This window comes from Leucopleurus acutus, assembly GCF_964270905.1.
Source record: "Leucopleurus acutus genome assembly, chromosome: 11".
Lineage (NCBI taxonomy): Eukaryota > Metazoa > Chordata > Mammalia > Artiodactyla > Delphinidae > Leucopleurus > Leucopleurus acutus.
This window is the reverse complement of record NC_139152.1, coordinates 31,134,135-31,147,086: the sequence shown is the minus strand read 5'-3', so window position 1 is coordinate 31,147,086 and position 12,952 is coordinate 31,134,135.

The window sequence follows — 12,952 nt, the reverse complement described above, 5'->3', positions numbered from 1 at the left end:
CCTCCACTACTTAATAACTGTAATTTTGGGAAAGTCACTTAAATTCTTTATTCCTCAGTTTCCCTGTCTAAAATAATGGACCCTATTAAAATAATAAGCCCATATGCTATGATGCTGGAATTTTTATCCCTCATAGCCAAATGTTTCCTCTCTTACCTCTTTCAAATCTTTCATAAAATATATCTTTCATAAAATATCTTTCTTACATGTATCACCATATTTAAAATATCACCATATTTAATCCCCTCCTCACAACAATTCCCTTTTCTATGCTCTATTTTAAAAATAAACTTGTTAATAAAAGTATTATATATACACAGAATACTGCCCCAAAGTGAGCACATTCATAAAACAATCACCCAGAACAAGAAATAAAGTGTAACCAGCACCTCATAAATTCTCCTTGTATACTTCCTGTCCAAAAGGAACCACTATCCCGACTTCTAACCCTTTTTTAAATTTATATGAATGAAATCATATTGTTGACCAACATGGCCTTAACTTTTCCTTCAGCTTGATTGAACTTGAGACAAGCTTCTTTCTGACTCTAGGCCTCTGACCATCCTTAGAGCATTTACTTTGTAAAATTTGCAATTGCACATTTTTCTTTGCCCCCTTGAGATATATACAAATCTTCTCTCAGCCCCTGACCAACTTTAAAATACAGGAATGTCTTTCTCAATGACCTGGGAAGCATCCCTTTGAAATGTACTCATTTACTACAGATAGTCTAATCACAGAAAAACACATTTGCACACTCAATATATTGGACACATCCCATTGATTAACTTCTCTCCTTGCTTCTTCTTTGTCCCATTGAGCTGGTTGGAACTACCAGAAAAATGTAAGATACAAGTGGTGAGATTAGGCACCTTTGCTAATTCCCAATGTCAGTGAGAAAGATATAAATATTTCACTATTACATTTTATGTTTATTGTAGCCTTTTCATAGTACTCCTATCAGAATGAAGTTCCATTCTATTCTTAATTTGTTAAGAATTTTTTCGTCTGTGCATATTCATTTCTTTTCAAATTTTTTTTATTTGCAACATCTATTCATGTGATTTTTTTCTCCTTTATTCTGCTAATATGGTGGATTATAATAATTGATCTCAAGCCTTAATATATTGCATATCTAGAATTAATACAACTTAGTTGTGATGTATTATTTTATTTACATAACTCTGGATTCATTTGATAATATTTTTGCTCAGTATTTTGTGTATGTTTATGAGAGATAATGGCCTGTAATTTTCTTATAATTAAAAAAATTTTTGATATCACTTTATGCTGGCTTGGAATAAACAAAATCAACTAGGAAATGTCCATTTTTCATTCCAGAAAAAGTCTGTGTAATATTCGCTGGGAAGCCATTTGGGTCTTTAGATTTCCTTGTGGGACAATCATAGATTAAACTTCTGTAATATATACAGGACAATTCTGGTATTCCATTTCTTCTGTCCATTTTGGTAATTATATTTTTCAAGAAGTTTATTTCATGTAAATTTTAATATTTGCTGATATAAAGTTGTTTATAATTTCTTCTTATAGTCTTTCTAATGTCTTTAAGACATGTAATGTTAGATTGGCAATGTTGGAAAAGCCATTTCTTTCTCATAGAATTGTCTTGGGACCCTTGTTAAAATTAACCATAAATGTAAGAGTTTTTCTTCATTCTATTTCATTGATCAATGTGGCTAGCCTTATGTCAGTACCACTATCTTGGTTACTTAGCTTTGAAATAAGTTTTGAAATCAAGTGTATCTCCTTCAACTTTGTTCTTTTTCAAGACTTTTGGGCTATTCTGGATTCCTTGTATTTCCATATAAAGTTTAGGAGCAGCTTTTCCATTTTGCAAGAAAGGCAGCTGAGAATTTGATAGAGATTATGTTTAATCTATAGATCAATTTGAAGATTATTTCCATTTTAACAATATTAAGTCTTCTGATTCATAAGTATATTTTGATCTGTTTATTTTGATCTTTAATTTCTTTCAACAATTTTTTGAGATTTTCAGTGTTATAAAAGTTTTGCACTTTTTTATTAAAGTTATATCTAAATATTTTATTCTGTTAATGCTAATTGTAAAGGAATTACCTTAATTTTATTCTCAGAATGTTCATTTATAGTGTACAATATTTTTGTATTGATCTTCTATCCTGCAATTTAGGACATGTCCCATAGCATTAACAGAAAACTGGTGACGAAAGGAAATCCTTGAGCTTGTCTTACAAAACAGCAGATAAGTGAATAGCTTATTTAAAAGCTCCTCTGCTTATAGTCTGCCTTCACTAAGCAAGTTCATCTTAATTATTTTGTTGCAAATTGCATACCCTCCAAGCTTCACGTAGCCCAGATAATATATCACGAGATTCCTTAACCACCCCCTATAGATAACACTTCTGATGTATGGGTTGCTACAGTAATGGGAGCTGAAGGGTTTTTCAGGAATTTGGAGTCAGCTCTTTCCAGTTCAAACTAGCTAAGATTGGTGGTTGGGACCACCGAGCCTAAAACGGGGTCTATGCATGTGTCTGATGAATGACCTTTTCATGCCAGAGGGTCCAAAGCTCCAAACTCAGATCATGCTAAATGACTCCATTTTTTGAACATACATCCTATAAAGAAGCATGTCTTTCAGATATGCCTGTGAAGAACAATGATTACCTCATCTTTTTCTTACCTCCAATAAACTTTCACCACACCTATGACCACCCTATACTTTTCACCCACAAATACCCAAAGTTTCCTTCCTTTTTTTTTTTTCCCTTCCTTTTGAGGAGGTTAATTTGGATATTTCTCCCATCTCCTCACTTGGCTGCCTTGTGAATTAACCCTTTGTCTGCTGCAAACCTCAGTGTCTCAGTGTTTGGTTTGCTGCACAGCAGTCAAATAAACCTGGTTTGGTAACAAATTTGGTGAGTCAACCAGGAGGTAAGTCCGGATGGACTTTTTGTGTGTGGTTTGTTGGCTCTTTGCCAGTATTAAGAGCCTGTGGATGAGTCACAGCAGCTGCCTATGTTATTTGTTCCAGGGACTCTACCCCAGATTTTCCCCAGCACGGCACTGCCAATTTTAGGCACATAATTTCACTTTGCAGATGAGAAATGGTTTCTGGGTCTGAAAGATGTCTTTGGAGTGAGTAACCTCTTTAAAAAGTGCCTGTACTAAATTATCTGACTTCATCCAGATGATGGGTTTGAGGTCCACCTGGTGAAATCTGGTAGTCTCATCCAGATTGTGAGTTCAAGGTCCACCTGGGTGGGGGGTGGTTTGGTAAGAATTGTGGGTTTGAGACACACCTTAAGAGGACAGTAAAAACGATTACAGTTGTTGAAGTACTCCAAACCTGGATGTGAGTCCCAAGTTTCTGGTTTCTGGTCTGGTTTACCTTTTGACCTTGTTTGCCTCATCTGTTTATATCTCATTGTCTTTATCTGTTAAGAATTGGCTATCTGGGGCTGAGTTTTTTGGTGGCCATAGAAAAACTCCCCTAGGAATCAACTTTATAAGGGTATTTTGATTCCAAAGAAAAGAGGCACTGTTCCTTCTGGTCCTTTAGGATGTTCCCAGGCAAGTGGAGGGTTTAAGAATATTAACCTTAGTAGATATATGAGATATAAAACATCTACTAACCATTATTAGATATTAACCTCAATTCTGACTTGAACTGGAAGCTTTTAAAAAGTCTTCTCTTGCTTTTCTACCAAATTCCAGCTACTGTTGTCTTTGCTGCTACTTTTTCTGCCTAGATCTCATATTCAAAGCTGCCTATGGGTTTAATTATATGCCAATTGCAGGTTGTTGTTTTTAGAGACACAGACACACAGCATGGAGGGTGGGTGGGGCCCTCTAGGTGCTGAATTTTGATCCTTTGCAAGATGACAGCAGTGGGGTCTTCTGGACTTTCTTTATACGGTTATTCTCATAAAGCGATAAAAGTGACATACTATATGTTTATATAGCAAGGTCTGTTTTTAATACCAAATAGTTTATATCTCTATGCATTTATATCTCTGTGCCTTTATATTTCTAATAATACAGTTCTTGTTGGTATATGTTGAGACTTTGAGAATTTGTTAGGATCCCTGACCTTGTGCATTAGAGTGTTACGTTCTCAACAGTTGTGTGCCTCCCCTTCCCCCTCCCCTCTCCCTTTTTAAGCTGCTTCACAAGATTTGGAAGCCCCCTGATTCACTTTTACTTTCCTTTCAGTGGGTAGAAGACCGGTTGGTTGGTTGGTTGGTTGGTTGGTTGGTTGGTTTTGTTTTTCAGTTATGCTGTTAAACTAAAAATCTGTGTTAAATTCCCTTACTGTTTCTTCATGTGACTGTTCTCTTTCTGGTGTTTGACCAGTGATGCCGTGAGTTCGGGAATATCTTTGCTGAAGAGTCTTTTCCCCTATTGTTCATCCATTGTCAGTGTTTTATGTTGACCATGTGAAGGACATTAAAGTCCTAAAACATTTAAACCTTTGACAATGAATTTCTTTACATGCTTTTTAGACAGATTGTTCTTTTAAAAACTTTATGCTGGGAAAACTTGAGTCTAAAAATAACATCTGTGAAGGGTATTTTGTGCAGAAAGGTGTAAGACTTGAGTCCTGTACATTCATGTTTTTAATGATTCAGCATACTGGTAGCTTTCCGTTGGCTTTTGGAATGGACATTATCAACAAACCACATTACAACACAGCTCACGGTATAAAGTTGTATGAACTTTGTCCCCCTTAGGCTGGAAACATGCCACTAGGACAGTTTTGAGCTATATTCGTGGATTGTGTAATGAGGACTATACTGATCTTTCATCCCAGCTCTGCACCAATTAGTTGGGTTAGCTGGATTTCCTGCTTAGGGCTAAACCTTGCCAGTCTTGGGTCTCTCATCTGTAAAAAAGGAGGATTGAAATAACTCCCCCACTTATCTCAGGGATGTTTGAAGAGCTTAAAACAAGGGCTCAGTCCAGGATGTGACTGTTTAAACACAGTAAATGTTTCAAAAGCAAAAGCCGGTCAGTCCATGGACACCATCCAAGTGTTCACATATAATAGTGCTCAGAGTCTATTTTGCCTACTTCCTCATCCATTCATATGATGGTTACAAGTTCCTGTGGTTTGTACCGGCCCCAAATCTCTTGAATCTCCACTTACTTCCATTCCCATTGCCACAGCCAGCTCTGTCAGCCCTCAGCGGATCATTTCAGCAGCCTCATCTGCCCCCACCTGCCCCTACCAGCACAGCCAGTTGGACCATCACTTCCCCTTCATGCTCCTCCTTGGTTCATAAAAATCTCAGACTTCTGAGCCCAACGGTCATAGCTTTGTGGTGTCTGGTCTGGCTTCTTCTTTCTTGTGTTTCTGTTTCTTGGAATGTGGCGAGCATATATGCCCATGCTATGTCGGGTAAGCCTGGAGTTTCTGCCCCGACTCAGCAAGACTGACGTTCCTTCAAGACACCTGCCAACCTTCTGACCTTGTTTGTGTCTCCTGCTTTGGAAGGATGTGCTTTTCCTTTGTTCTTATGAGCGTGACCCTTTTATCCCATCACAGCACCTCCATTCTGTGTTTTCCTGTGCTGAGGGTGTCTGCTTATGTGCCTTCCCCATCAGAGCAAGGAACAAGCCCTGTTTCTCCACCTCCATCACCTGGCATCCTGCCTTGCCCTTAGGAGGTGCTCAACGACTGTCTGTTTAATGAATGGAAAAGCAGTGCTTCCTGAATTTCACAAACAGCCTTCAGTAAAGGCAGAGGTACAATCTCACATACGTGGATGTTTTAACTTTTCAAAAGCTTACTATATAATTTCATTTTTAACTAAAACTTAAAATCTTGGAGGGCCCCAAGACTCTTCTTTACATATGTGTGAAAGTGTTTGGAAAACGGTGAGCAACTGCATTCATACCAGGACAAAGGTTAGTCACTGTTGTCTGGAGCACAGATCGCTGGAAGATACTCACTGAGCGCAAACCTTGACCTTTGGATGTCTCAAGTGAGTGAACAGACATCAGTCTGGTGACCACGTGGAGAGAGGGGAAGGGGAGATAAGGATGCAGGCCCCGGTCTACAGGCTGCGGGAGCCACAACTGGCCAGTCTTTAAGGTAAAAAGCAAAGTGGACAGACAGGTGTCTTTCAGGCCTTGGGAAATCTGTGTAAGCCTTGGTGGCCTCATGTTCCTTCAGATCCTCCGGAGTGTCCTCCTTCTTCTCCCAAACTGTTTTTATTTTTCTCTTTCCAAATTTGACAACACATAATCATGTTAATACCACCTAAGTGAGAAAAAACAGATTTGTTCCCACGTTGCTTATGTTTACCTGCACACACTCCTTCATCCCCAGCACTGTGGCTCTGTTCTTTGCCTGCACAAGAAACAAAATTTTTCTGTTGTGCACTAGCCTATGTTTATCTAAACATCTAAGGCTGTCTCGTCACAACTTAGCAGATGCTGGAAGGTTTGGCAAGCCCTTAGGTGAAGTATGTGATGTAACAAATAATTAGTCCCTTTTTTCCCCTTTAGAGCTTAAGGAGCCACTAAGACCCCATAAAATGGACAAGACCCATTGATAGATGTCCATCTCTGCCTAAGGCCCTTGCAGGTCTGGCCTTGTATCACTCTGGGATTAATGTTTGTTGTATCGTGCTCTTTGGAAGGAAAATAAAATGAGGAAGAATTTTCTCACATTTGATCCGAATGAACATAATTAAAAAGTGAAATGCTTCTGCATCTGCAAAGAAATCAATCACTTTAATTGCAAAGAAGATTCCCTGCCTCTGTTAGTAATTGGGCTCTTGGTAATATAGAATCAGAATCCATGACAGCTTGTGATGAATTGGCTCCTTTTGGGCTAAAGAAGGTAAGAAGTTCTAATTACCCCTGGATTATTCCAGAGTGGGTGGAAAAGCTTGATAAAAGAGATATTGGGAGAGATCTAGAAAAGCTAGGAGTGAACAAAGATTCATTGAATTTCTTTTTAAGAATCTAAAGAATAAAATATTTCATTTATTGTGACAAAAACAAGAGCCTGTGGTATTTGAAATCTCAGAGCAAATTGGATTTTCTAAGAAAATAGGGAACTGGGCATATGAGAAAAAGTTTACGTACCCAGAAGTCCTATATTTAGGTTATAGAAATTGGCCTTGCTTACTTGTTAGCACACGAGAATACTGACAGCCTTGCGCCTCACTTGGGGAAAAGTATGGAATTCATACTTTGAGTGTTTAAATGTATAAGTAATTGACACTAAGTTTAAGGCAGTCCAAAATGTTTTATTCAAATGAAAGCATAATTTAAGTTAGTAGAAATGTACTCAGGGTCCTAATGAATGAATCTACTGACCCAATCCCTTTTGGTACCTTAGCCTTTGTTTCTCTTCAGATTGCCAACAATACCTGAAGAATAGGCTGGATTTTAGGTTGATGCATTTTATTTTGAATGGTGTGTGTTGATTTTATATATCTATATAGATGTAGATATATAATTATAGATATAATTTCAAACTTAAAGAAAAGTTACAAGATTAGTACAAAGAACTCCTGTATGTGCTTTACCTAGATTCACCAATTATTAATATTTAGCTTTATTTGCTTTGACATTCACTGTCTCTCCATATATACATGTTTTTTTTTCTCCTGAACCTGTTAAGTGTAGGGAGACATTGTGCCCTTTTCCCTGGAAATAGTGATTACTTCCTAAGTGAAACAATATTTTCTTACCAAACCACAGCACAGTCATCTAAGTCAGAAATTAAACATTGCTACTGTTGACTGATCTACCATCCATATTCAAATTTTGCCACTTATTCCAGTGACAGCCTGAATGGCTAATTTTTTCAGGCCAGGAACCAGTCTACAATCATGCATTTCACTTAGTTCTCATGTCACTTTGGTCTAAGTATGAAATAATTCTTCAGCCTCTTTGTTCTTCATATTATTGAGAGTTTGTGACGAGTATAGGCTGGTTGTTGTGTAGAATGATCCTCATTCTGGGTTTGTCTTCTTGTTTCCTCATGGTTCTTTCATGTTATGTGCATTGGATGGGGTTCCACAGAGGTGACGGTGTGTCCCTCTGTGCATCCTTACAGGAGCCCCCTGATGGTCACCTGTCTCATTAGCGTCTTGGTTAAGGTGGTGCCCACGAACTTTCTCCACTGTCAAGTTATTATTTGGCCCTTGGTAGTTAATAAGTAATTTATGGAGAGATATTTTGAGACTCAGAGTATTCTGTTCTTCATCAAACATTTGAATTACATACTGGTTCATAGAACCCGTAATTCAGGTGGATTTATTTGATGAAGAAGGTGAAGTGATTCTTAATGCTTACTTTCCACTAGTAGTTTCACAAGCCACTCTTCTCTCTCCCAAAGGAAAAAAAAATCCTAAAATATAAGCAGCGGAGGTGTGCAGAACAGTTCATTGACAAAAGACAACCGTTGGAGGATATATATTCCAGGAGCTCTTAGAGTAACAAACATATTTTGAGAATGTGAACAGTATGGGCAACTGTGATTTTTGCTGAATCAGGGAAGGAGGAAAAGAATCCCCTGATCAGGATATACGGACCAACTTGCAGACTTTTCCTTCCCTGTCTAGTGAAGGTTGTTTATTTCTCAATAGTTGTAGAAGTACAGCCTTTTCGCCACACAGACCTTTAATCTAATAACCAGGTCATGAACCACATAGCCTGATTATGCTTTAAAAGATGTGATATATATAACAACCTGAGGTTAAAGTTGCTTCTAATGACTCTAGCCCAGCAGAATATACCCCAAGAGAAAAGTAAAATCTTGGCTTCCATCTAGCCAGGTGAAAATCTGTAGGCATCCCGAGAAATGAAACTTGAAGTTGAAATGTAAGAAATGTAGGAAGTTACAGGTCATTCTGGGGGAAAAAAATAATTATCTTATCCAGCAGAGTAAAAAGCGGCTAAAGGCTGAATCATTCTTTCCTGTTCCCTTCCCCCAGTTTAAAACCATAGGTTCTTTAGGTTGAAAGTCCAGGAGTTGAAGCAGAAATCTTTAGGAGTTCTTAGGAAATGACAGGTGAGCAGGTTAATAACCTCAGGTAGGAACAATTCTGCTGTAAAACACACCGGGGAAAATACTCCTGAATTTCTGATGAATTTAAATCTAGGGCAGTCTAACATATTTGCTAAAGAACTATGTTCAAATTAAGGCTCCAGCTGATGTTACCCAGTCGCCTCTCCCGTTAAGCCATCTCCAGTTCTCCCAATGGCATATTGTTCAAGATATTGTGTCTTCCATGATCAAGGTGCTTGTGGATTCAGGGGCAAGATGTATCAGTTAGGATTTTGTTGGTCACAATACACAGAAACCTTGGTCCCAACTGCCTAAAGCAAAAAAAAAAAAATTATTTGTTGATGTAACTGAACAGTCCAAAGACAAGGGCCAACCCAGATCTGGTTTACTCCAGAGGCCCATGGTGTGTATTCTTTGGAGCCACCTTTCTGGGACTCTGCATCTCTGTCCCCCTTCATGTCATGCTTCATGATAACCACATTGGTGATATTGCCTCTTCAGAACAGGTCTGTAGCTCTGCTTTCGTCGCCAAAGTGTCCAGCCTCACTCTGCTTGGGCTGCCTTAGGTCAGGTTCTCATTCCTGTGCCAATGAGTAGGACCTGGAGGAAGGGACATGCTAACTGGCTGGAATACAACAGGATCCATCCTTGGAGCTGGGTAGGTGGCCAATCCCACGTAAATCATATAGAAGCCTGTGCAGTTTGCCAAATCAGTTCTGCTTTTTGTTGCCCTTACAGAGCTTACAGCTTCATCAGGGAGGCAGACAAACAAATAAGCAAATGGATACAAGATATGAAGTGAAAGAACAGAACTGTGAGAGTAAATGTCAGGGAGACACAGTCCAGATGGCGAAATGGGAAGTGACATTTGAGTTGAGATCTGAATGGTTGAGCAGGAGTTAATCAAGAAAAGAGGTTAGGGAGAGACAAAAGCCACATGAGCATTTGGGGGAACATTTATCACTTTACTTTCTCTTAGGAGAGTTGGTGTGTGATGCTCAAAATATTGAACAACTAGTATGGTACCCTAAAGAGGGCAAAAGTACAAGTGGCCAAAGGAGGATGACTACAGGAAAGCACCAGCTTGCCGTAGGTGGCCACAGATGAGTGGCCCACTGCTGGGGTCTGAGGCCCACAGGGCTAGGGCTGGGGCAGAGACTGTTAACCAACTAGGATGGAAATAGTAGATAAGTATATAAATAATTGGTATGGCAGCAGAGACGTGTACCTGCTGGATTTCAAGCCTGAGTGTACCCCCTTTTTTTCTGGGCCTCTCTCCACTGTTTACTGACCACCAAACCTTCCTTATGCGATATTCAATAAATGTTGACTGAACATATAGATGACTATATTGATAGCATGGGAAAATTATCTACATTCATGCCTGATTGATATTGATAGATATTTCGCCCCAGAGCAAATAAGCAAAAGCTTCCCTAGATTCTGCAGAGCATCTCAGATGTTGATTTTCAACTAGAGGCTTCTGGGATTTGAATCAGCATCTGCCTGAGGTTTGCAAGTTGAGGGGAATCTCAGCCTGGAGACACATGTTGATTCCACGGTACAGTGTTGGAAGCCCGCACGGAGTAATAAACTTATAGTTGTGTTCTTTTTGAACCATTTAATACTTATTGACTTAATGGGCACGTGAAAAAAAATCATGAGATGAAGCATTAACATCTTGAGTCCTGTCTTTTTTGAAAGGGGAGAAAATTTGGGCCTGCATTTCAGCATGGAGGTTTGTCTGCAGCCAGTAGATGCTGCCTCTTTAGATGGTGTGCTCTAATTTGCCTTTCTTCCACCTTTCTCACTTTTCTCATATTTGTTATGTACTTGCCCTTGGGTACCAGGTCTGAAAATAGCAAGATTTAAGCTTTCTATTAGGAAACCATCGCAAGGTAAAAAGAGTATGATGATCCTTGGTATCACCCTTCTGGCCTTTTCCACTGTTTTAACCCCAGCAGCAGAAGCATAAACTTTCCAGCTGTGTGAAGGACTCAGAACTGAGCCAGAGCAATCCCCAAACCAGCTGAAGTTAGTCTGTTAGCATTGTGCAGGCTGAAAGCTTTAAATAATCATGTCCAGTCATACCTTCTGGTCATTTCCCTTTAGTGTACAGTTTCCACCTCCAAGTTCTTCTATTACACCCTGAGAGGCTGGCCCAGAACTAACCTAGGAGACTCCACTTGGGTGAGTAATTGTCATTAGCCTCCCTTTAGTCTCTTAAGCATCTCTCCTGTTTAGGGCTGAAGTCTAGTTCTATACGATTTCAAGTAAAACTCCCATCCGCAAGTCACTCATCCATTCATCCAACCTTATCTAGTTAGTTAGGAAAATGGGGAATCGTATTGACAAGATCATTATCCTTAAGCGATTTGGAGCCTAGTAGGGAAATTAAAATGTCCACATGCAATTGTCATACTCTGAGACAAGTGCCTATCAGGTAGAGTTGCAGATAAAATACAGGACACCCGGTTAAACTTGCATGGTTTATTTGTTAAATCTGATAACCCTACCACCGGGGAAAGTGTTGGGTGCAAGGGAACACAGATAAGGAGGACCAGGGAAGTCTTCCTAGAAGCACTGCAATTGAGGCCAACACGAGAGGGGTTAAGTCAGAAGAGTTGCAGGATAGGGGAGGGCTCTGTGAAGACAGAGAATAGCACGTGTGAAGGCCTTGACTTGAGAGCTGCCCCAGGAAATTCAGGGGCCTGAGGTTCAGGATGTGGGAATGTGGAGGGTGGAGGAGTATGTCAGGGGAGGGGAGACTGGAGACGTGATGAAGTCCTGCCATGGAATGTGGACGGTATCCCAAGCACAACGGGCCAGCCATTGTAGGACTTGAAGTGGCAGAGTGACATAAGATACACATTTGAGAAAAATCCTTCTGGCTGGAGTGTAGTGACTGATTAGAAGAGGGAGTCTGGAGACAGGAGAAGGCGGAGCGGTGTTTGCTGCAGTAAAGGTAGTGAGTGATGGCGGTGGCTGTGAGGAAGAGAGAGGAATGGATGAGCTACTTAGAGGATGGATGGGTAGATGTGGGAGATGAGGGAAGAGAAAGGTCGCACATGAAGATGGTTCCACTCAGTGGGACAGGAGAGGTAGGGAGAAGTGGGTACTGTGATGCCATTTGCCTGTTTGCCTCAGACCGGCTCCCTGCATTTCCACTGTTCTGCTCCATGTCACAGGACTGATCCTGCAAACCCCATTCCTCGCCAACTCTTTTCCAGGTAGGTTCAGCCAATGGAAAACATTGGCCAGAGGTTGGAGGGCAGGGGGATGGGAGAAGGCAATGTACTTTCCCCTCGTCCTCCGCTCTCTGTTCGGGCAGCTGCAGCAGGGCTGGTGGCTGCTTTGCCCTGAGTGGCTGCCCCACCATGAAGCCACTCCCTCTGTGCCTCCAGCTCCTGCCTGGCAGCTGTGGCAACACCACTTCCTTCTTTGCCCCCCAGCCCAGCAGTGGGGTGGGTGTGATTTCCTCCGCTGTGACTCTCTGGGATGTCTCACCATCCCATTTGGCCTTTTAGCTTTTTCATCACCATATGAAATTTGTCGTATTGAACTACCTGTCACTGGCTGTTTTTCTGAGTAGACATTAAGTAATATGGACGTGTTGGATATGAGGTGCCTTATGAGACATTTAAATGGAGACGTTTTACAGGGAGTCATATACAGATTGAAAGGTGCAGAGAGTGGTCTTAGATGGAGACAGACTTAGCTGGTAATTGAAACTAGGAGAGAGGATGAGGTCCTTCAGGGAGATGGCATAGAGGATGAAGAGCAGACAGCCTAATACAGAGCCCCGAGAAATACCCCAAGGAAAATCAGCTCAGCAAGACACTGGGAGGGTGCCGAGAGACAGAAAGCTGTCAGGAGGGTTGGGTGGCGCAGAAGCCAAGGGAAGAGATTTTCAAGACAGAG